This window comes from Anser cygnoides, chromosome 3 (genome assembly GCF_040182565.1).
Source record: "Anser cygnoides isolate HZ-2024a breed goose chromosome 3, Taihu_goose_T2T_genome, whole genome shotgun sequence".
Taxonomy (NCBI): Eukaryota; Metazoa; Chordata; class Aves; order Anseriformes; family Anatidae; genus Anser; species Anser cygnoides.
The window spans coordinates 7813191-7837935 of record NC_089875.1 but is presented as its reverse complement, the minus strand read 5'-3'; the positions used below and the strand labels follow the sequence as shown (position 1 = coordinate 7837935).

General features: G+C 43.8%; 1 long non-coding RNA gene across 1 annotated transcript in view; it reads left to right on the top strand.

Moving 5' to 3' along the window:
• LOC106036626 (uncharacterized) overlaps positions 1-23851 on the top strand; it is a 505620-nt gene extending 481769 nt beyond the window's left edge. Inside the window, exons 9-11 of the long non-coding RNA XR_010830024.1 lie at positions 7354-7417; positions 21361-21413; positions 23078-23851. This is a non-coding gene — a long non-coding RNA (uncharacterized lncRNA). The remainder of the gene's footprint in view (positions 1-7353; positions 7418-21360; positions 21414-23077) is intronic.
• The last annotated feature ends 894 nt before the right edge of the window (positions 23852-24745 follow it).

Here is a 24745-nt window from a genome sequence, read left to right as displayed (position 1 = left end):
AGACTTTTTTTAGGAGGTTTGATAATATTTTTACAGAAGGGCAGTTAAGGAAGGTCCATTGCAAACCCACAATAACGTAGACAGAACTGCATGATGAACAACTTCTGTACGGTAGAGAGATTTTAAATGCTGGTCCAGGTGCATGCTTGGGCTTGTCAAGGTTGCCCTTGGTGAGGTCCGGTCCCCTCATATATTTCTTTTTTCACACTGGAGCCGTTGTTGTGTCTCTGGTTAAGTGCTTGACAGAAAATGTCCTCAGTTGGGCTGTGCATAATGTATACTGTCGATTTGTAAAATCTTTCTATGCGACTGTGTTGAAAGAGGGACTTTGTCTCAGGTTTTCTCTTCACAGCTCCACAATTCAAATTTTACTGTTTTGTCATGTTAATGTAATTCACTTAAAATATTTAAATTGTCCTTAATTAATCGAGCAGGGAGATTATCATTGTGGTGAACTTGTAGGCAGCGTGCAGAACAGTACTGACACCATTTTGGTGAATACAGGTGATGAATGGTGTTGACATGAACGGCTGCAGTTACACAGTGTGCGTATACACAAATTATACCGCCATGTGTGTTCCTCTGTGTTATGAAAGCCTTTTGTTTATATATACCCAGCTATACATTTACACATTATGTAAATAAACACACATATGCCCATGCAATTTAATTGAATATATGGCTATGGGTTAAGAGGCATGTTACTCTGATGAAAAACATCTTATGGTACTGAGTAAAAATATTTCCAATGTGCTTTTGAGTCTCCTGTAGAATTTAAGAAGGAACTGCAGAGATTTCTTTAAGGTAGTGGTTCGAATCAGTTAATAAGAGGGCTTGGGATTCTTCCCAAACCTCTAGGCTGTTGAATGGCACTCTTAGAAACCCATCAGGTTTCATCTTTACTCAACTCCTTTTATCCTTATTCAATTATAAGCTTTTCCATTGATCTTTGGTACATGCAAAATGGAACGTTACCCTTTGAGCTTTGTCTCAAATTAGGTACGTACTTTTAAGGCAGTGTGCAAGAAGCTATGCATGTGGATTAGTCCTCCAAACACAAACTCCCCTAAAACCAGCAATGGGCTGGTGGTGCCACGATGGCGTGCCCTGCCTGGAGGGCACCAGGGAGGTGGGCTCCTGCTGGAGAATTGCCTTTGGGAGCTGCAGGAGGTGGCAGACCCACTGCTGAGCCCCACCGGAGGGAGAACGCACACTGGGAGGTTGCACCATGTGGGGTGCACCTTCTACATGGCCCTCGTCTGGGAGTGAGAGGGGTCTGTGGGGCAGTAATAGCTGTTTCTCGTGGTGTAAGGCCCTGCAGGCCATGCTGCAAGGTGACCTGTCTCGCTCCAGCAGAGCCCGGATGTGTGTGTCTGCCTCACAAAGAAATCTCTGCTTTTGCTTTTTGTTTGTTTGGCTTTTTTCTCCGTCTCATGCACGCAGCCAGGGCGCCTCTCCTCCAGCTGTTCTGTGACACCGCACAGCCATCAAACGTTGGAAGCCCAGCTCAGAGAGCAGCAGTGACAGACTCCCTGGTGCAGGCAGGCCAGGTCCCAAATCTATTGTTCATACGAGAAAGCTCGGCAGAGTGACTTGACAGGTTTTGAAAGCACTGGAGAACTTCCCCAGGAAGTTTTCTTCCTTTCATTACCCCATTCCCTCACTCTCCCTCAAGCCAAATGCAAGATGTGTGACATTTTAACAATTAACAGGGAGGGGAATAACGTTGCTTCTGAGCACACACGTGTACACACACACGCTCGGGTAAGCAGGTGTGGGAGCACCGGCACTCCTTCTGCTTGCGAGGGCTTGCACTGCGATGCTTTGTAGCGTTGCATTCAGACACCGTGTTCTCAGTGTCTTTGTTATTGTCGCCTGATAAATAAACAGCCCTAAAATTACAGAACTTATTATGGTAATTGAGTGAAGAAAAGGAAATGCAAACCCGGCCTCACTATCTATTACATTGCCGCTGCTAAAGTTGCCTAAACCTGCGCTACTCAAATGATATTGTAATATTAGCCTTCTTTCTTTTTTCACAATGATTGTTTTCTGTCCATCTCAAGCTGGATGTCAGTTCATTTAGATTTACATCAAGTAGTAAATTAAAATAATCACTCAGCAAACACTCTCAGCTCAGTTTTCTCTTTCAGTCAGGAGTTGCGAGAGATGCTTGAAGCATTCAAGCAGAAAATATTGCTGTCTAGATATTTGTCCTCTGGGTGATAAAGGAGGCATTGTCTTGGGACCCACTCAGGCCTCGGAGCTGATAGTAGCTGTGCATCACAGCTGTGAAGTGCGCTTTGTTATGTGTCTGAGGATTAGGGTTCAGGACCTTGTTTTTCTTGAAATACCAGACTGATCAGAGCTGCATATGTTCGGGGGAAAGCAGAGGTCGATGGTTCTCTGTCCACATTTTTACTAGATTATTCTTGGACAGAACTCTGGGAGAATACCCTGCAGCTTAAAACATCCCAAGAGTTTTTCATATTCTGCATTATAACCATCATGGAAAAAAGGCTGTAGTTTATCTATCTGCATTTGAAACAAAAGACTACAGCATCACAGCCGAGTCCCTGGGCTTTGGACCCGCACTGGAACAGACTGAATTTTGCTCCTTTGTGTTCCATTTACAGTACAGCTGCCCATTTAGAAGCATGAATGCACCTTGATATAATAACCAAATCCAAAGAATGTGTGGCCTAAAGGAGAGCACAGTCAATCTTCATATCGACAGCTAATCTTAAAGCAAGGGTGGAAACGGTGTGGTGCATGGAGCAAGGGGCTTGGGGGGACAAAAGAAGGCTGTTCTGTGTCTCTGCGCTGGGGGTTTTAGAAAGAGGATGGGGATTTTTTTTCTAGTTAAAACATTTAACTACATCTTCTTTCCTATCCCTCAGGAAAACAAAAACAAAGCAGAAGCCCTAACCAAAATCTGTTATTTTAGCAAATAAGATGTGTGCAGAAGCACTCTTAGTGAAGATGCCATCGTAAATTAAGGTAATACTTCCATTACAGTCACTGAGTTAAGTCGGGGTAGAGTCTGCAGGATCTGGGTGTTACCTGAGCAGCCTCTGAAGCAGCACAGTAAGACAGTTTGCAGATTTGAGGATCTTGGGCCAGACTCTCATCTCACTTGTGTTGGTGGGATACCACAGAAGCTAACTGGATTTTACTGATACACTGAGGACTACACGTGGCTCTTTTGTTGCAAGAGAATCAACTCTCAGGGTCACCAGTGTCCTTCTGAATCCGTCCCTTCCAGAATGGGGCCCTGATCAATAGGCAGATTATTGCCTTTGAAGTGATGGATGGCAATCCTACAACCCCACTGGTGGGCTGGAAGTGAGAAAAGCATTTTGCCTGTACACAGCGTAATGCCTAAGGACTGTTTCCTTTTATTCCTCTGCTCGATAACATGTCAGTAGACACAACTTGTAACCCCATCACCCATGTATTTTTGCTTTTTAAATTAGGCCACTGTGGAAAATGGTCCCTCCTGTCATTCAAAGCAGGGGGTTACATACCAAAATTGTTTTGGCTTAAGTCTCAGGACTGGAATTGCTTCCCTCCCACAGAGCAGGGCATCTGCTCCGTCCCTCTGGAGCTAGGGGCAAGGCCTGGCTGCTGCCTGCAAAATGAAGCCTGCGTTTGGGCTTTGCCCAGTTCTCACCTGCTCGTCTTCCACGGAGCTGGGCCTGCACATCCCTGCCATGGCTCCCCATCACCCTGCATGTCAGTGGTGATCTGAGGCACGGGCTTAGTGGGATTAATGAATGGTGGGAGGTTGCCATTGTCCCAGGGCACTGGCTTGGGCTCACTTGGAGACCAAACAGATCCTGAAGCTCCTCCTACCCCCCCAGTCTTGTTACAGACGCCATTGCCATTCAGAGGAGACCCTTGGCAAGCTGCAGTTTTGGTGCTTTTGGCAGGGATGATCCACAGGTCGGTTTTCTGCCTAGGCAAATTGTTTCCCAAGTGACAAAAAAGAGTAACTGGGGCCGGATGCAGACTGAGGAGCCTTGGTCAGAAGCTGACCTGTGTAGCTGTCGTCTGACTTGAGCTCTGCATGCCCAGCATAGCTCTGTCTGTGTTTGTGTATGTGTCTGCCACATAGCTCTGTGTCGCTAAAGGTCCTCCTGCTCTACCGCCCTGCCCTGTGCTTTTTCCAAGGGGGTGTGCTGGAGAGAGGACACACATGGACCACAGCGGTGCCGTGTGGCACGAGGGAAGGGATTTGCTGTTACTTCATTGTCTGCCTGGCAGAACCGATTTGCTGCATTTGTGCAGTTCTGCCTACAGAAGCTGGCATCATATTAAGGCATTTATCATCGGAGATATGCTAATAGCAAACTTTCAGAAAAATTACAGAGCAACAATCAATGTCTCGTTTGTTTATAAGCAGTCTTTTGTAGTTAGTTTTTTTCCTTCACTTCTGCTTCCCCCTTTCTTAGAAAATGACCACAGGGTACTGACCTCTCTTCTTGTGCTCACAGAAATCCTCTCTCTCTTTTTTATTTTTTCTCTGGCTTTTTTTTTCTCACTAGTATTTTTAATGCATTTTTCTTTTTTAATGCTTTGAAAAGGCTTGGTTTATCCTCCTTCATTCTAGCACAGCTATCCATCGGCCCTCTTTTCTACTTGAGTTGTTGCTACTGATGGGCTTCCTTTATTACTATATTTTCAGTGCCTTTTCCCCCTTCTTCCCTAATACAGTTATGTCTCTTGTTTGTCTGTCTCATACTTTTTTCTTTTTCCTGTATCCCGGCAAAATATATTCGAGGAGCCACGTACTGTTTCTCTCTAATCCCTTGCTGCAGCCCTCAGCTGTTTCCCCTGCCCTGCAGAGACCGATACCTCTGGTGATGCTTTCCCAGCGGCGCTGGGGCCGGCCCCGTCCCCTCCCTCCCATGCTGTCTCTCTCCTCCGCTCTGTCACACTCGGTAAGCAGCATGACACAAGCCGTGCGCACGGAGTGACAGAGCCGTGCTGCGAGGCACAGCACCACAGCTTGATGGCCTGAGCTCCTCGCGCTGCCTGAGCGCCTGAGCAGCAGTGCAGGGCGCAGGAGGGTGCTGGCGAACAGCGAGAGCATCCCTGTGCAGCCAGCTCCCTCCTGTCCTGCTGGAGCCTGGGAGCCCTCTGATGACTTTTCATATTTTTTAGCTAAAAACTCAGATCAGGCTTCTGTCTCAAGGCTGGACAAAGGAAGGGGGAACTCCCTTGTTTGTTATATTTAAAAAAAAAAAAAAAAAGGCAAAAGACAGGTTCCTAAATGAAGAAAAAAAAATGCTGGGGCAGAAGATGACCACAGCCTCCAGTTCCTTGTGCAAGCTCAAGTCACTGAAGAGAGCTGGAGGCAGGGAGTGAAACCTTCCCCCTTCTGCTACCCGATCCCTCAGCTTGCGAGAAGGAGGCATGGGGGCCAAGGTATCTCAGGGAAAGTATTTTGTAGGTGTAAACTGGCATTCCAGGAATTACATTAACTTTATGCATTTCTATTTGCTGAAAATCACGTCTCAGAGATTTATCTCATTTGAGTTCTTTGTGAAAAAAAAATGTACAAGCATTCACACAGCCGTCTGATGAAGCTTACTGAAGTTGCTTGAAGTATATATTGATAGATGTCTAGATATCTCAATATCAATTTGGGTATGGAATTGCTTAGATTATCAAAATATTGACATAAATCCTTATACAAAATTAGACACTTCTGTTGTGAGTGGTACTTTTTTTTTGTTTTTCTCCTGCTGTCACCAATCACTGCTATCACAGCCCAGCCTAAAGCCAGACACTGGAAGGGGAATTTCCCCTAGTTCTTTGCAATAAAAGAAAAAAAAAAAGAGAGAGAGGGAGAAAAAAAAAAGAGAGAGAGATAGAGAGAGAATTTCCTGACTGCAGGAAAAGAACTACTGGGGTAGAAGGTTACCAAGGCCTCTGGCTTCTTGTGTGTAGCTGAAGAGAGTATTCAGAGAGTTCAGACACAAGTAGGAGATCTCTGAGTGCAGGAAACAAGCAACGTAGTACGAGGTGAGAGAATTAAGCAGAGAGAAGGAGGGCAGTTACCTCCTGTGCATCCATTCCTGGCAAGAGAGGTATCCAAAGAATCCTTGAAAGAGACATCTTACAAAAGCTTCATTATGAGCTCTTGCTAATTTGAGAAATGTCAGAAACGCCAATATTATTCTCCACTCAGCTGTCAGGCTCTGTGTGTGTATCTGATCGGATGGCACTTTCTGATAAACTGTTCACTCATTGTGCAGCACCTGGCAGAATGGCATCACTTCAATCTAAGTGAATAATATCTGTTCTCTATTCATTACATAACAAAATCTCGGTATCGTGTCTGCTGCCATGGGGCGTGAAGAGCTCTGCTTGGTTTTTGCTGCAGTGGCTGCGGACTGTCACCAGCAAGACCCATTGCTAGCGCACAGCATCCACAGGGGATTTCTGAAGTTCTTGTTCTAGTTCAGTACTGGGAGATGCTGGAGGCATGCAAAATGTAGGCAAAAACAAATGCATAGGATTTGAAGTTGTCCCCCCTCTAACAATACAAATTGTCTCAACATTCTTCTAGAGCTTGCCTGGTGGTGGTGGTGGGATTGCATGGGGCATTACCTCTTACATGCAGTCAGCCCCTTTCCCAGCAATGCCATACAGATCCCAGGCTCAAAGTGCAGCTGAAATAGCGGCCTTGGCTGCAGCTGCTACCTGGAAATCCGGAGGCCGTTGTCTTCCTTATTTCATCTGTCGCTAGTCAGCTGGAAAGCACAGTGACCTATGAGTAATGTGGCCATCCCAAACTCATGCTGATAAAACCTTTACGCTACCTCCTCGCACCATCTCTCCCTTTCTGTCTCTCGGAGACGTTCTGATCCAATCTTGACTTCCTTTGAGGTAGGGCATTCTGGCTTAATGCCCTACCCCCCATGGAGAGTCAGAGAGAAATGATTTTGAGTTTGTTGTTTTTTCCTTTTGTTTTTGCCTGACAGACTTGTCTGCAGAGCTTTTATAGCAGTGAAAAAGGATATGACTCTGTGGCCATAACCCAGGGGCCCTTTTGGACATTGCTCCTCTCAATCCGTGGCTGCTGTTGAGGGCATAGCAGAAGAATTTCCAAATCCCAGAATATCAGGGTTGTCATAGGGACAGTAAAGCACCAAGCGTATCTCGGAGCAGCCCAGAGGTGGGAGATAACAGAGTTCACTTGTTCTTTACTCTCTCCACCTTGTTGACAATATCACATGTATTCTGGCTTCCACTCGGCAGTCAGTCCACTTGGCATATTTTGGTAATCCTTTGTTTTAGGGATGTTTGTATCATTAATGAATGTTTCTTGTTTGTTCCTTACAGGTCAGCTTGGTGGATTTTATGACAGACTTCTACAGCTGAGGGACAACTGTCTGTGGATCTCCAGGTAACTGTCATTGCTTCTGTTTCTTTCATGAGCTTCTCTGGTTGTTGTGACCTTGTCTTCGATTTTAGGCTGCAGTCCTCATTCCTTACCCCCTGTGTTTGTCACCTCGTGATCAGAGTGTTGTCCTGAGTTGCATCTTAGAGCTCCTTGGAAACATAAAGTGAAGGATGTGCTGGCTGCCCACTCAGTATGCAGCTCTTGTGTCCCACAGGTAGCCTTTGACCAGAAACCTGCAAGCTGCCTATTCATATCTAAGGAGATTTGCTTGCATTTTATGAAGATATAAATGGTTGAGCGCTAACTGGGTAAAGAACTGTCTTTCTGTCTGTGTGATCCTGCCATAACTGTGGTTAATGGAAGAACTCAGTGGCAAGGCAATTTTCTTGTCTCTAGAGAAACACTCTCACTTTTTAACTGGACAAAGCCCTCATCTACTTCTCACTTTTTTTAAGGTCTGAGATTTACTTGGTGTTTCTGCAGTAGATTTCAAAATGTTTCATGATTACATTAGTTTCATTCCTTTCTTTGAGAAATTCAAGATTAATGTAGGCATATGCTTCAACAGAAACCTACAAAAGAGCACTGGGTGTATTGGTTTGAAGACCACCATGCCAAATACACTAAGCCCCAGTCCTGCTGTGACACCAAGTCCATGGCAGTAGATTAGTGCGCTGCCTTGCAAGGTTGTTCAAGGCCCAGCCTTAACGAGTCAGATGAAAGCAGACTGTTTTTCAGTTTGGCATTCAGCCATCCTTGTTATGGTAGTGTTTGTGTTGTAAGCTCCTTGGGGCAGGGACTGTGGCTTTCTGTACGTCTTGAGTCACTCCAAGATTGTGGCCAGCATTCTGTGAACCAAAGCTAATAAATCAAAGCCAGCTTTTCCTCATGTGCTTCAAAACCTACTCCATTTTGGAACGAGCAAACCACGTACAGCTCACTGCAGGCTTTGTCAAATTATTCCTCCCCTTCACACTTGGACTCTTCTTCATTTTCCACACACTTAATACTCACCCAGCTCCTTTCTGTAACTGGCAGCTGATCCAATTACACACTAGAGGTAGAAATGCTGAAGTCTTACAGTTCAAATGTGGAATGATATGCATAGTCACTTTGTCACTCAAATCCTTTAAAAAAAAAAAAAAGGAAAGAAAGAAAGAAAAATCAGACTAGCTGGCCATAATTAAGGGCAGAAAATAGAGCACACAGTTAATATCTCCGTGGTTTGCCAATACTGGGATGTCACAAGTACCAATCAGGAAACTGGAGCCATGTGGCTTCCCAGATAAAAACATGGGCTTTTTTCTTCTAGGGCTACAGTTAAATCCAGCTTAAGGTTCTGAATTAAACGAGTCCCTTAACCTCTGCAAGTGCACGCGATCCCTCCAGGTCAGAGATGAGGTTATTGGCAGGTCAGCATGGTGAGGCTTGTATTCTCTTGCCTTCAAAAAAAACGTTATGGCAGAAATGAAGGAATTAAGGTCCAACCCCTGGCAGAAGGCCAAGAAGCCAGAGGTGTATGGGCAGCAGCCCCCAGACGGAGAGGCACCGCGGGAGGAAAACCTGAATTATCAGAGGGCATGAACGTAGGCAGGGCCGTGTCAGGGCATCACTTGCTACTCAGGTCTCACTTGCTACTGCTTTGTGCAGCAAGGCACTTCATGGTAATGAACTTATCTGCTGCTCACGGGCAGCGGGATCTCAAAGGTAGGCTAAATCTGGGGTCAGCTGGATGGTGCTGTGTTCTGCCTGAGCTGTTTTCTGGAGTCCCCAATTTGCTTTTTGTTGCATTAACAGTACAAAACTGTAGCTAGAGTCAAATGTGGGATCCCAATGGCACCATCAGAATGTGCAGCTCTTGAACTATGCAAGTTGCCTGTGTAGAGTTGTGCCGAGAGTGAACTTGTTTTTTAGTGGAAAGGATCCCACACACTCACTCTAGATAATAATGAATCCCAGTAATAATGATCCATTTTGAATTATAGGTAAAGGTAGGATGGAGACATTGTGTAATAACAGATACTCCTCATTTGCACTGTTGGCATTTGGCTGCTGTGTGCACAGAGGGCTTATTTGTGTGCCTACTTCCAGAATTACATTTCTGGAAAATTCTGGTTGAGTTTCTCAGCTGTACTTTTGTTCAGGGTTTTGTTCAGAAAGCCAGTTAATTCAGCAGAACAAGCTTGTAAAACTGTGCAGCAGTAGCCCAGTAAAGCATCTTCCACATTACCAAAAATGTAGGAACCTTCAAAGCCTCCAAGCTCCTCCAGCTCCCACCAGAGAGCTAGAGCTGGGAATCCCATATGACAGAAAACAAGCAATAATTAAAAATCCCTATTTTGCCCAAAGAATTCCTTTGTTCGATGTATGTAAATGTCTTTGCTTGCTTGTAAGTGATTTCATTTTTGGTAGTTCCCTAGCTCGGTAATCTGAGCTTGGGAATAGAGGAGTCTGAAAGGAGTGTTACGCTGAAACAAAACACCTGTCTTTCAGTCAAGACTAAATTGACAAGCAACAATTTAGTTGTCTAAACTCAGAGCTTTCAGGATTTCAGACTACATAAATGTCAAGATGCCTAGGTAGGGCTCAAAGGTGAGCGACAGTGTAGGCAAATATACATTGGAACTTCAATTATCCAAACCCTGATAACTCTCAGTTACCTGAAATTTAAACATGTCTCCCCTCACTCGTAGTTTCCACATTTTTCTGTAAAATCCCTTTGTACGGAATTGCCTATGTCTTTGCCCAGCATAGTCTGTAAACTTCAAGAGCTCGTCTCCTAAGGAGCTTAGTGTGTCTGCCAGATCACAGCATCCGCAACCCCTCTCTGACAGAGCCTATAATTATCCTTTCATGTTACCTGTTACATTTGGATAGAAGTATTAAAATAAATAAATCTTCATTTTCATCTTTGTTGTCTCCAGCTGCATTCCACTTCTCCTTAGGCATGGTGTCACTGGGGCACCCTTCCTCGCAATACAGAGCATAGAAATGCCATTCCTTTAATAATTCGGCATAGGGAGGTTGTGTCCTCTAATGAGCAGATTGGATGGACTTCACTAGTTAGCAGAATTCACCATCGGTAAATTGGATTTCACAGACAAAATTCTTTGCTTTGTTACTCTCCTGTAGCACCTTTGACATCAACTGATATCTAAGAGTCAAACATGCTTCAGTATCCATATTTTTGGAGCTTAAAAACTGCTGGGATCCAAATCAAGATCCCCAGAGAATTTTTGCCTTACATGTCTCCTGTCTGTGGAGACAAGTGGTGGAGGGAGTCCCTCTCCTCTTGTCCTTGCTCTTCAGCAAGCAAGCATTGTCCCCTTTATTCTTTAGGGGAGGAATCTGAGACAGGGTAAGGACAGGAGATGCTTCGCAATTTCATCCCCAGTAGCGAGGACTCTGGGGGAAAAAGCATCTGAATACACTAGTACGATGAGCAGACCACTCTGCAGTAGGAGAGATGGCATACACTCATCTGTGCTATGGTTTCTTTTCAGATAAATGTTCATTAGTGGCACTGTGGAATAAAAGTTGCTGTGCAAGTGTTGCCTGCTCTGCAGTGGAGGACTTCTGGGTGGAATGAGGTCTCTGAACATGAAACTGGCAGCATGAGAAAGAATAAGGTTTTTTTTGGCCAGGTCAGGCAATGTCTGCCTTCGCTTTAGCTGAAAGCAAAGAGCTTGATCCTACCAGAACAAATGGCATAAGACATGGAGGATCCAGCATTGCAGAGCAAAGTAAAATCCTTTTCTCCATTGAAAGCAGAATTGCGTAAGAGAACTAGAAGGCAAAATGCAGTCCAGTTTCATCTGTTGCTTTGACTGGGAATGAGAAGAAAATTAAACTAAATGGGGATATTGTAAATTCTGTGGGTAAAAAGAAATCTCATTCTCCTGGCAGCAAACTAAGATTGCAGAGAAAATATAGCAACAGGAGACAGTCCAGAGAGTGCCCATTTCAATATTTAGGAAGTCCTAGTGTCTTAGGTGTTCCATGGTGATCAAAAATTGAAATAAATTAAAGTTGCATTTTAATTGAATTACACAATGACATCAATTTAAACATTAGTAAACAGATGCAATTTTGTGCAATGCTTTAAATTACATTTCTCACATATGCATTTAATTTAAATTTATTGAGATGGTTATTTATGTTAATAAAATAATTAAAAGCAGTTATTTAAGAGTAACTATGAAATAGCTGTGTAACTACCTATATTAATAAGACAGTTAGTTAAGGGATAATGTCTATTGCTTTATAGTGTAATTGCAATAAACAGCTGCTGAGTTTGATTAAGAGCTGAAGTGGAGCTAAAGTGTTTGAGCAATCTCAAAAGCTATTTGTTGTAAGTGTACTACAAAGCAATAGCGATTATTCCTATTATACAAAAAGCCATAGCATAAACATTAAAATATATTAAAACTCCTTAGTATAATGCTTTTTTCTTGGTTTATTCAAGCATCTCTCTGGGAATGGTGGGGCTAGAGAAGGAGAGGTGGGGCGTTGGTGGAGAAGAGGCTTTTGGGGGGCAATATAACGTGGTCAAACACAGTTTTGTTCATATCCTTATTCCCCCCTGCGTGAGAGTACACCTAACTGCAAGGAAGGGCACCATCGGTGTTTGGGGGCTGTGTTTTCTCAGGGGTGGCACCATTAAAGAATCTTTAGCTGGATCCCTCTCGAATTTTGTAGGAAAATTTCAGCGTTGGCCTCAGGTCTGACCTAGAAATTTCTTCGGCTTTTTGTTAGAATGTAAGAAGGGAGAGCTGAGCATATAGTACAAATCCATCTGCAACTTTGTCTATGAAATGGCTGCTGCCACTCCATAACTCCATCATTAACACATGAAGCAGACACTTCCTGGTCCCCAAGCGTATCCTGCTTTATGGCACTGACACATACCTAAACCACAGACCATTAATTTTCAGTGGGATCAAGTAAGCAAATAGGCATTACTTGTATTGCAGTTGTTATTTACAAACTCCATACTGTCCTGCTTCTGGGCAGTGGGATTGTACATGACGCTTTTGCCTTTAAAATTTCTGCTCTATTAGGGTGCCACAAGTTTTTTAGCAAGTCAGGAAGGAGTTGCTTAATTACGTAAAAGCTGCCTTATTTCACCTTTTATTTGAGAGCAGCTCTGAATGGTAAACTCTGACACATTGATTGAGGCACAAATGGACAGAAGTAGTCAGCTGCCTCTTGCTGCTCCTAGTTCAGGCACCTCTGTGGCTGTATTAAAAGTGAAAATCTCTCAGAGACCAGAAGTGCTATGAAATGCTGCTAAGCAAAAATTTTACCAGTAGAGATTTTGCATGTTTATGGTTTTGTAGTGAACTAGGTTGGCCAAGTCCTGGAGGAAGATCTGTTGGGAGGGTAAGAACATGTCCTGTGTGATCAGGCCCAGATCCCAAACTTCTCATGTTATTGGCTCTTGGGAATCACCCAAGGGGAAGGGCAGGTGATTCTGTCCCTGCAGTGAAGCAAGCTTGGGAAAAATGTACTGAAGTCCATTTGGTCAAAACCCACCAATTCATTCATGTCCAGGTTGTAGAGTTTTCACATCAAAATGTAAAAACTTCACAGTGCAGAAAAAGAAAAAAGAAAAAAAAAAGGTGTTACTGGTATATCTGCACTAGTTTCCTCCCTTTGTGCAGTCTGTCCCACAGGAGATATGCTATCTTTGGCTAACCAGTCATATATATTATTTCAAAAGCCGTCCAGCTTGGCAAAGCCTGGTGCACAGCAATTAACCTGGGTGCCAATCCACTGCTAACCCCTATGGGAAGGCTTTTGTTCTGCTTGGTTATGGCAGCCGGCATAGGGGCGGTTCGGTACCAAGGGTGCTTGTGGGCAGGGCAGACAGGGTGCACCAGGAAGGCGCAGCTGCTGCTGGCATCTCCCCAAACCAGTCCCCTGGGTGCCTGAATGGCGAGCGGGACCCGCTGCGCTCTGGCGGCTGCTACCTTGGGAGGAGCTTAGGCAATGGCAGAGAAGCCCACCCAACATCCTCGTCTTGTTAAGCTTCTGGGGCTTGCAGCCCTTCCTAACTCTGCCCTGGGGAAAAACTGTGTAACAATGGATAAAAGACTTGGGCCTCCCAGCTTAGTTACAAAGGATTCTCTTCACTCATCCTCTTAGTGAGAAATCCAGTTGAATGCTTTTTGAAATCTTTCAAATATTAAAAATAAAATAAATCTTCTTATTCCATTCCCCGGCGAGGTTCTCGACTGCAGTGCCATGTTGTTGTGTACTTCAAGTCCTTTAAAATGTCGAAAGGACCCCCGTCAGCGCTGTGGCTGCAGCCAGGTACACGGAGAAAATGTTATTCAGTTCTTTGTGTGCCTTCAGAAAGTTGAAGGCAAAAAGCCCTTGAGCACTGAGAAGGGGAAGGTACAGTGGGTATTAAAATCACTGCTACCAGGCTGCAGGAGGCTTATTGCTACTAGCTGGCTTGGTTGGGATCAGCTTTGGAAAAGGGCTGGAGAAAGCCACGATGTTTCAGCCAGAGACAGGGCAGTATTGCTTACCTTTCACCTAGGCGCTTGAGTCATTGCTGTGTGCTGCTCAGAGCAGTTACTGTGGAAAATACTTGGCAAATCAGTTGTGAAAAGAACTGAAACCTGTTTTTGGCTGCCTGAGAAGCTAGTTTGCCTTTCTTTTTCTCCTCTCCTGAAATGTTTTATGCTCTCTTCCCTTGCTGCCAAAGTCCACCTAGAAATGCCCTACTCCCTCTTTGCATGTGCGTTTCAACCCAGTGGGGCCAAGGTGCTTCAAAACCCGCTGAGGTTACTTATAATCTGACAGGGTTGGGAGAATGAAAACTGTCCCTGGCTGCTGTCATGAAGGGACTCATGAAGTGACCCTGCTACCTGCGGTCTCAGAAGTCATTTTTCTTTGCAGAGAAAGCTTTGACCAAAACATTGTTGTCATTGTTTGGTAAACAAAATATCTTCATGGGAAGCTCTTGCAAGCAGAAAAGAGGTTTCTTCTCTCTGCCTTGCAATCTTTCTCTGTCCTCCCAAGGAGCTGTTGAATATTCAGCATCACCTGATTTTAAACTCTTCCTTTAAAGTCTTTGGAGCCTCTCAGTGTTATCAGAGGTCATACTGGTAGACTACCCTGGGTTAGAGCACACGAGAACCTGAATTTCTTAACAGTAGCTGCTTTCAATAAAGTATATGTTTAGCTTCATGTAAAAAACATCCACTGGCCCTGTTAGATTTTTTTTGACATCTCACTATCTCTGAGTTTAGCTTTGGTTCATTAGTCAAGGAAATAAACAGCCACATTTCTTATTATTCACACTATCACAGTGTATTCCAAGCCTATACATATCCTGTAGCTTGTTAAATAATTCTTTATCCTTTAAGAAATTCCCATTAATCTCTGACCAAGAAGAGCAATAATAGGTTAGTTAGTCATCATATATAAAAATCTGAATCATTTTTACAAGTATCTTTAATGGCTTCCATTAATTACGTGCCTTCATAAAAAAGCTACCCCTCTCAAACACAGCATCCTTTCATTCTTCAAGAGGATCTAATTTCTGAAATAACTGAAATTAAGGCACTGACGCTTTGTTTGGGCAAATTAAGCAGAAAAAAATACTTACACCTCTCAAGCAGAAGGTACAAGAATCATGTTCTATTAACTTGTCAACTATCTTCGTATTATTAGCAACATTTTACAAGTCAACCCAGTGGACTGCTATGATTAGCGCTACGCTGACAGCAAGATATTCCGTGCCTACTGGGTTGGGATTTTAGCAGCAGCCCGGGTGGAGATGAAACATCTTCTTCTCTGCTCTTTGCTTTGCCCCACATGTCCTGGGCTCAGGTTTTGTGGTGGCTGCATGGTCAGCAGGAAGGGGACCGTTACCCAAGGGCACAGTGCACGCTTCCCACCCCGTCCCTACTTCCTCCTCCTGCCCGCCCTGCTCTGAGGAGTGTTGGATTTCCCTGTGCTCAGCAGCTTCGCTGAGGGTGGCATCTTTAGGGGCAGATGGTGTTTTAGCCTATCATTTCTCTGATCAAAAGCACATCTTTTGGGGGACAAAGTGGTCCCATCAGAGGTGGACAGGCAGGCAGGACCAGTCCTTTCAAAGACAGCTCAGACTTCTGGCAGATTAAAGAGGCTCTGAAACCACGGCCAGGAACATTACATCGTTCATTCATTTTTTCTTGTTCTTTCTTAATTTAAGTATTAATTTGCTACCTTAAACCGACAATAAAAGGCAATATTCATTGCCCTGCCATCAGGGCTGGACTGAACAATATTTTCAAAAATCTTTCAAAACAGCATCTCCTGTGTTCATGTCTCTTCCTATGAAGACACCAGAGGCCCTGAGTAATGGATACAAATTTTCAAGGTCAAATGTAAAACAGAGGTAGCCTCTAATCCTTCATGGCCTCTTTAAACCCTTCCATAGTCTATAGACTGAGAAACACAGAAAAAGGGAGGGTGGCACCGAAGCCTCTTTCTCTACTGTTTTATTTCAGGTCATGTAAGCTTGCTCACTCTTGTGGAAGGCCTAAGGAGCTCAAGGAGGGGTTTAAAGAAGAGATCTTCCTCTCCTGTTCAGTTGAATAGTCATGAATTAGACTCGGGAGACTAAAGCTGTATAAATGCTTAAGGAAATCTTTTGATTACACATAGTTTTAAAAGATGCTAAAAACAGTTCTACTACAGTTAGTGGTGGATTTTTATGTACTTATTTATCTTAATTTATGATATTTTTCCCCTTCCCTGGGAAGCAAAGACTATCAATAGATAAGGGAAAGAATTCTGTGTTTTTGTATGCAGTATGAGTCCAATACTTGGCCAAGACCCAGATCTATTGTGGCAAGAAAGTAATAGATGAACTAACTAGGGACCCAGACTCTCTGGCTAGCATCCAAGAAACATTAAAAAATGTAGTACTGCACATAACAAGTAGGAAGATGCATGCAAATGTTGATGTCTTATTGAAAATAGTTAACTTATTAATATGTTGGGTTTATAGGCATGCATTTGGATTTTAAAACGTACTGTCTAAGTTCATGCCCTGAAATTATCTGTTGAACTATTTCCCTGAAAATAGTATTTCAAGTAGTGCCACACTGGTGAGGTACTGAAAAAAAATGGCACTGCTGGATCCCTAGGGATGGAGTGTTTCCTTTGGGAGCATCAGTGCTGAAGTAGTGGAAGGGGTCCAGTTCAGCTCTTGGGAAGGTTTCTAAGCAATGGTCCCACTTTGTTTCTTCACCACGTCTTCCCCGCCTGCAAAGAAGCAAGGTGCATATGGCCCTTAGGAGTTTGTCATACAGGTAGCAGCATTCAGTGTCTATAGGTTCATGTGAAAGATGTGGGTCAAGAGCTTTGTGTGGTACCCAGAGATCTTCAAAGAGCATTAGAGACTGAGGATCATTGGTTAGTATAGGATTTAGTATGACATTGATGCCAGCACCTAGAAAGAACCTTATTCCCATGAGTCTTCTAATGGATGCAAGGTATGGCTCATATTGTCATGTCCATGCTGCTTATGACTTCGAAGTCTGGAGAACATTATAGTTTTCCATCTAGATCAGTTTTGTCATCCAGCCCTGGTAAGCTATAAAAGGTGATTTGGTCACCCCTCTTGCAGACAGTCCCTCCACTAAGCAAAAGGTCCATGATTATGCATAGCTACTGGCTGAAAGCATAATAGGTGAGGAAAGATGCTTGAGTCTTTACTTCTCATGTGCATTTATATGCAAGCCAGCTGCAATCTGGTTCCCAATTAATGTCATACAATTGGTAATGCAACCCTCAAATGTTTTTATTTTCACTGCCAGAGGTGTCCTCACCATTTTGCATGTTGGTTTGAACATGCATTAAGAGTATTTTGTTGCACGTTCGCCAGCATGTGCAAAGTAACTGCAATCACAAAAGTGCAAAGAAGTGTATAGGAAGAAACCCACTGGAAAAGTAAGTGAGGTCCAGATGAGACAGTGCGTATAGAGCAGACAGTACTGTCCTGTGAAACATTACAGGAGTTTCAAATGATAATTTCTCCCTATCAAAGCAATTAGAAGAAAGATTCAGTGGCTGTACTTTTATTCACAATCATAGTTATCACTAGCATTCACAAGAGGTGTTGAATTCCTGTTTTTTATGCTTTTGCAGTAGTATTTTATCCCTTTTCCTCTAGAATTATATATATTTTTAGTAGGGAATGGCTTAATGTTAGGACTAACTGGTGAATGGTGAGACTTGGTTTTCACTTTTTTTATGTGACCTTACTTATTCCCTTATTCCCCATTCCCGTCCCATTCATTTTGTAGGAGCTGAAAGACCAGTTTCATGGTTGATGTTATACTAAGCAAGCTTGCTCGTGCAGTGTTGTGTGTGGTTTTTTTTTCTAATCTCTCAACTCTAATTGTTGCATACAAATTGTTTAATAAATAATGTTGGACAGGGAAAAAAAAGAATAGATATTAATTAAGAAAAGGATTTAGGCTGACTCAGTTTCATACATGAGACAAAAGGTTAAGTAAATGCCAAGGCCGCTATGCCTCTTCAAACAATGAATATTAGTTTTAGAATCATTAATGTCTGCTTAGAAAACAGAGTCATACTGGAGACTTGTATGCCAAAATAACCAAGGCCAGGGCTGTTTCTTTTCAATCTGAAACTAAATTATTCTCCAATAGAGGGCTAAATGTATGCAATTAACAGTGCTAGGTAGGACAACAGGGAATGCCACTTTTAATATGTAGCCAAATTGAGATCAAGTTTTTCTTTGAATCTGGTAACTTGGACATTTAATATGCACAACCAAGCTCTGCAACAGAATTAGTGAAAAGAAGCAGATAATTAACTCCTTCACTGCTTGTCAATGGAGACAGAGTGATTAGCCTGCTGTTTACTGATTTCTGTCTTCTAAAGTTGCTGGATCTACAAAAGCGATGTTTTTTTTCAAGTACCTTCCATATGTGGGCAAAGATTAAGACAGTTGTGTAGTCTCTGTTAGAAAGGGGATTACTACATTGTATTTTTAAAGAAAACTTCATCCTGGGAAAGATTAGTTTCTCAGACGGGGGAGCTGAGGTTGGAACAAACGCGACCATACGAGTTTAACTAAAAGTGCTTACTTGGTTTCTGAGTTGAAAAGCTTTAAGAAGAGTGGGCTGAAAGGTTCAATTGTATATTTTAAAACTAAATAACAAAATACTTTCTAAGCAAGTGCGTGACTCTCGTCAGTATGTAGGCAAACATCAAGGTACTTATTAAAACTTCCCAGCACCCTCAAGTGTAAAAGAAATGTTGTCTACTAGACAAGACAAGTTACTTACATGTTAGTATCACCCATTTAGTATGACTGTACCTAATAACGTTATTTATTTCCCATCCAGTGGTCTCTAGGAAGATGAATATATTTATTCCCAATTTACTGCAGGGAGGTGAGGTAAAAGTTGGTGAAGTGACTTGCATAAGGCAACTGAGTTGAGCAATGTCCAAATGGGTCTGGAGCTCGCCTCCAGAGTCCTTGATAAGCTGTAATCTCATAGAATTTGCCTAGGATGTCTGTAAATTACAATTTTTGATGGGGCAACAAATCCAGTCCAATTGCTGCTGTCTTTCTAGGCCTAGTTTGGCTCTGGAAAGTTGAAACCTGCAAAGTTCAAATTTTATTTTCAACTTCTAATTGTATCTAAACTAAGTCTGTGCTTCCTTGCACTGGGTTCTGCTTGAGCTTAAAGCAAAAGGGCATTATCTTCCACTATGTGTAACTCAGTCTTTTCCCCCGTCGAGAAGACTTTCAAAGCAGTGCATTCGGTTGCAGCAGTGACTCCCACTGAAGTCAACAGCCACATGCAAATAAATCCTCTGGTTTGGAAATGGTGCACTTAAATAGTTCAAGTTTTGTTTCGAAGGCTGAAGTGCATTAACAGCTCTCATTTAACAGAGTAAATACTATTATGCTGAAGTCCTTTGCATTGTCATCAACAGGAAGAGAGAGCTCTGCTCTAGGGCTTGTTGAAGGGGATGTACTGGAATGCATTGTATTTACATTCAGCATTTGTGCCATGACTAGACCTCCCTCTCCAGTTTCTGGTGCTTGCTGCTTCCAAGAGAAAATACCTTATCTGGAGAATGGGCCTGTACAGGGACACGTGCTCAAGCCCAATTCTGAGCCTCGTACCTTGCTGCTGCTACGAAAGAGCAATATTTTACCTGACCACTTTTAAATCATCTTAATTAAGACCATTTGGAAAGAACTGGTGCTTTTTCTGATTGTGAATCTTGATCTTTTCCTTTGGATAATTTTCTCTGTGGAGATAAGGACTCCAGGTGATTAAAGTTTGTTCCCTCCTACCCAGCTGGCCTGACTGCTGGGTGTGCAGGCAGACTCCAGCAACGTGAAGGTCTCTTAGCTGAGCCATCGTGGTGGTCCCAGCCACGTGCAGGGGCTCTGAGCAGACTGAGGCTCTCAGTTTGGCTCTCAAGCAGCGTGGCCAATGCCATCAGAAAGAAAATCTCCAGGATGCCTAGTATCACGGCACACTCGAACTCATGATTTTATTCTTTATGGATAGGTCTCAGCACTCCCAGTCTATCCTGACAGGCCCTGTCTCTGCTCATCCTCCCATCCATCAAATCTACCTTTGTGGCAGCACTCTGCGACCAACCTGGGGCAAGCAGAATGGCCCCGAGCCCTTCTTCCTGATGTCATTAACCACAAAAGCAGAGAAGATTAGAGCCCAAACTGCTGAGTATTGGGAGCAGCCTGGATGTTTCTTTCCCTCTGCAAAGTGACTTTTCACAACGTGACACAGAGCATCCTCACCCCGTGCTTCTTCACCGTGCCAGCCATGTTCTTGGTGGGTTTCTGTAGCCACCTGTGGTCCTGATGTCTCAGTGACGGGGCACCTGGGATATATATACATAACGATGCAAGCCTCTTATCAGCCCAGGAGTCCCTAAAATAGTGAAGGAAAAGGGAAGTGAGGCTGTGTTTGTACAGGACTGCTCACAGAGGTATTACTGTTGTACTTTTATACTAACGTGCTCGGTGTGGCAGTGGCAGGGCAAGCTCAGCGAGCGCTGGTGAGTGCTGGCAGCCCTAAGCCCCTGCTGCCCCAGCGAGAGCCAGTCCCGCATTGATCTCGCCGGCTGCTCCAGTCCTCTCTTCCCTCCCTCCAGGCTGCTCCAGGCCTTTCTCTCAGTGCCTTCACAGCTGGCTCTGATCTGTGCTCCCTCGGCTTCTGCCTGCGCCTCCAAACCCCGGCACGCCATCATTCCATGCAGGCACTGCCACAGCCCCTCTCTCCCCCACCGCTGCAAGCCACTGCATCTCGGCTCTGCTGCCTCCCTGCCAGGCGCTACCTCTAACCTCACTGAGCCCCATGGGCTCCTTCACTACTCTCTTACTTTTTCTTCCTTCACACGCCCGTGTCCTGAGACAAGCCCCGTCCCGCTCCCCCAAGGTGTGACGGCTGCCGCTGGCACCTCTCCCGACACCACTGCTCCTCCACCCTGGCTCCTGGTTGGGCAGAATTCAGCCATCGCAACTCACCGGGGCACAAAAGGTGCTTACACCGAGCTTGGTCATTCCTCAAGAGACCTCACCCAGTTTTATAGCGCAGCCTGTCCCATCAATTAGTGTATCTCTCAGCACCGACAGGCTGGACAAGGGCTCGGCTCTGCTCCTCGCGACGTTTAATCCCCAGCGCCAAGTCGGCAGGACACCGTAGACTATTGGGTTCCGCTCAGGCATAATTCCATCATTACCATTGATTTGTTCGCTCATGCTCCCCACGGTGCTTTTAATCAACTCTCCATCTTTGTGCCTTCACACCTTTACGCTTTTCATGATTGGCTCTGCTACCTTCTGCCTCTGCAATGAAATAGTACCATAGAAATCTGCCTGCATCTTACATACATTAACAATTCCATTTCTTCTCTCTCTGGTCCAGTGAAGGGATCTCCCTCTCCCACAAAGGCACCACTGTCTCTGCAAAGCGCTCCGGTAAGCGTGTGGGGAATGGCTTCTATTCATTATTTCTCGAAGTCCAGTACAATGGGTTATAATTAGTTACTGGCCTCCTTGGTTTACTCTACCTTCAGAGGCTCTTTTATATCTTAAAAGTGAAGGGAGATGCTGACATTAATTTTGGCTGTCTCTCCATAGCATTGTGCAGAAAAGATAAAACTAACACACAGGTAAAGGGATAAGTAGCTCACTAGCCAAAAAAAAAAAAAAAAAAGAGTAGCAAATAGGGTCATCATCACATTCGTTTCATGAAAGTAGTGTGGTGTTGGATAGAACTCATTAGCCTTTTTGTTCTGCATTCGCGCCATCATTTATCAGCGGCTGTATCACATGTCACAGATACGATCCTTTCTGGCATCCAGTGTGGGACCAAAGGGCTCCCGGAGAATGCTGAGTTTCAATGCCAGGGCTGTGCCGCGTGATGCACTAGGCGCTGTATTAATTGTGGCAGATAAAATTTTTTCCAATATACTCCTAAAGGGACACTCAATAAAGCAAAGTAGTGTGATTTACCAACTCAAAGAAGCATGGGCAAATAAAAACACATCATGGGCCTGTTTTTCTTTCCCCTAAACCTTCAGTAGTTTGTTAGCACTGGAAGTGTTTGGAATTGTTTGGAAAAAAAAAAAATACCCTAATCAGTCCACAGCAATGTGCAGGCTGCTTTCAGTGAAACACTTAATTTTAGTTGTGTCTCAAGTGACTGTGACCTGTCAAATCTTTAAAGAAGTCTGCTTCTTCTTTAAGCTATGACTCTGGCCACTTTTGTGCATGCATATATTATTCTCCACTGCAAAGTGCAGTTTGGAAGTAGTTTTAGAAGTGTACTTGGAGCTCTTCCATGAACTTAGCCCTTCAGTCTTTGCAGAAAATACCTGGACTTTTTTTTTGCCGCCTGGTAATAATATTGGCATCATACTAATAGGATCTTTAAAAAAGCAATGTAATGAACTCCCAGCTATAAAAGCTGAGCAGAACTAGGTAGAAAGTTTGTATATATCTACACACATACATGAGTATACATGTACGCATGTACACACACAGCTGTAGGTAGTACACATGCATATGTTTCATAGTCACACACAAAACAGAGCCTACAATTTTTCACTGCTGTATTGAGGACACAAGTTCAGGTCCTCACCGCGATTGTGCTGGGTGTGGGTCTCCGAGCAGCTGCCAGCTGATGCCTGTCCACATCTCGTATCAGTGCAGAAATATGTGGGAAGGGAGAGAACTGCAGCCTTGTTCAAGCAGCAGAAGTTGCAGTTAGCATTTTAATACATCATTTTAAGAAAATGTCTCACGTTTGAAAGCGGTACACATCCGCCATCCCATCTGAGCACACGGGAAATGCTTGTTTAAATAGTTCGAGCATCAGAGCAGGACGTGCAGAGGCTGATCCCGACCCTCTAGACTTGGGCAAGTCAGTTAACCCTGTGACTTGACTGCTGAGAGCAACGACGTTTGCTTACCCCACAGGCAGATTGTGAGGATTAATTAATATTTGCAAAGTGCTTTGAAGATGAAAAGTAGCATGTTAAGTACTATAAAGTATTATTAATAGTGATAACAAACTGATAATTTTGGAGTATGTAAGTCTTTTCTTAACCTTTTCTAACAAGACCTTTCATTTCAAACAGCTGAAGAAGTAATACAACTACAGCCAGAGTGCCTGAGCCCCTGTTTTCTAAGGCACTGGGGATATGCTGATGGAGCAAGGCACTAAATAAGTACAAAACACATTCAATTTCACCTTAAAATAAGCTATGATATGTTTTAAAATACAGTATGATGCAGTGTACTTTCCATGTACCAAGGTAATACGTCTGGGGTGATTCTGTCTGTTAAACGTGTTGGAGTGGAGCAAAACAGCTTTGGAAAGATTCAGGTTTGGAGCCTGTGCTTTGCCTTCTACCAGCTGTGAATGCATGCCAAAATTTCTGCATTTTACATGTGTCCTGGTGATGGTTTCAACCAGTAGCTTCCTGCTCGCCTGCTCCTGGGCAAGCCACGGTGACTTGTGCAGTCACACTGGGCACAAACATTGCTGTAGGAGGCTCAGCGAGCTGCGAGCCTCTCCTTGGGCCATCCACAGTCTGCGCTGCCCAGGGAGAAATGCCCCGGTTGCCCGCAGTCCCCTCTGTGTGCAGCCATGCAGGGAAGGTCGGGGGCAAGAAGTAGTGATATGCAGAGCATGGGACTGCATGTTGCCAGCAAGGGCTCCTGCCGTTACCCATTCGGATGTTGTGCCAAGAAAGTCAGGCACTGATAGCAGCCCCAGTCAGGAGGAAGTCTGTCAAGGTATTTAATTTGAAACAAGAAACAGTTCAGGCTTCTATGGCCCAGGTCTTTAAGGCCGGTTTTCTGGCATTATGAAAAATGCTTTCCCTCTGAAAACTTTTGAGATCTAAGAATTTTGTCTGGAGCATAAACAGTAGGACTCTCATGAAGAGTAAAATTTATTTCTTTGCTTGATAGGGTCAAGTAACTCTAACTGGGATTAGCTAATGTTTCACAGAGCCTGATGTTTTTGAGGCTAGGAAATCCCTTGAGGAAGGAAGATATCCACGTTTGATGAGAAGCTTCTAATAAAATTAGATATTGCTTCTGAACTTATCAAAGGAAAATGGGAAGTAATGAAAATTAGAAGTGTAGCTCTGAAATCTTGTAGAACCCTGACAAGATAATGATCTGGCATTCACTGTCCACAAGTTTTTCCTTGTTCTGCCCCATTTCCCATGCACACACAGTCCTGCACACACAACCCCTGCTTCTTTCTCCAGTCAGATGACTTCAGTTGTCTCTCATTTCCCCTGTCAGCAGACCCACCTCTACACTCCCCCAGGCAAAGAAAAAAAGAGAGGGAATGAGAGAGAGGGAGAAAAGAAACAAAAGAGAACAGCAGTCAGGCTGGGGTAACTTGCCAAATGCCAGACTTTCTCGGATGAGTTATTGCTGAAGACAGGAATCACCAGCAAAACAAAGGATAATCTCCAAGACAGCAAATATAGCTGTCCTATTCCCTTAATCTCTTTCTGAATTATTAAGTGAAGACCTGGGACATTTCCGAAAAAGCAGGACTTCTATTATGAGAGGGAAAAGGCTTGTGGCTTTGACAATTTGTCTGTGGTCAGAAGGCAAACTCTGGGGCCCGTGTTCCTTATGACTTTTACATGAACAAAATAGGAGACAGTAAAAGTAGAAATAAGAGAAGATGTTTTGAAGAAGGGGAAAGCACTTCCACCACTGCTAAAAATATATGTTTTAACTGTTTGCCTTCCTCTTTGCAAGCCGTTAAACTTTTCACT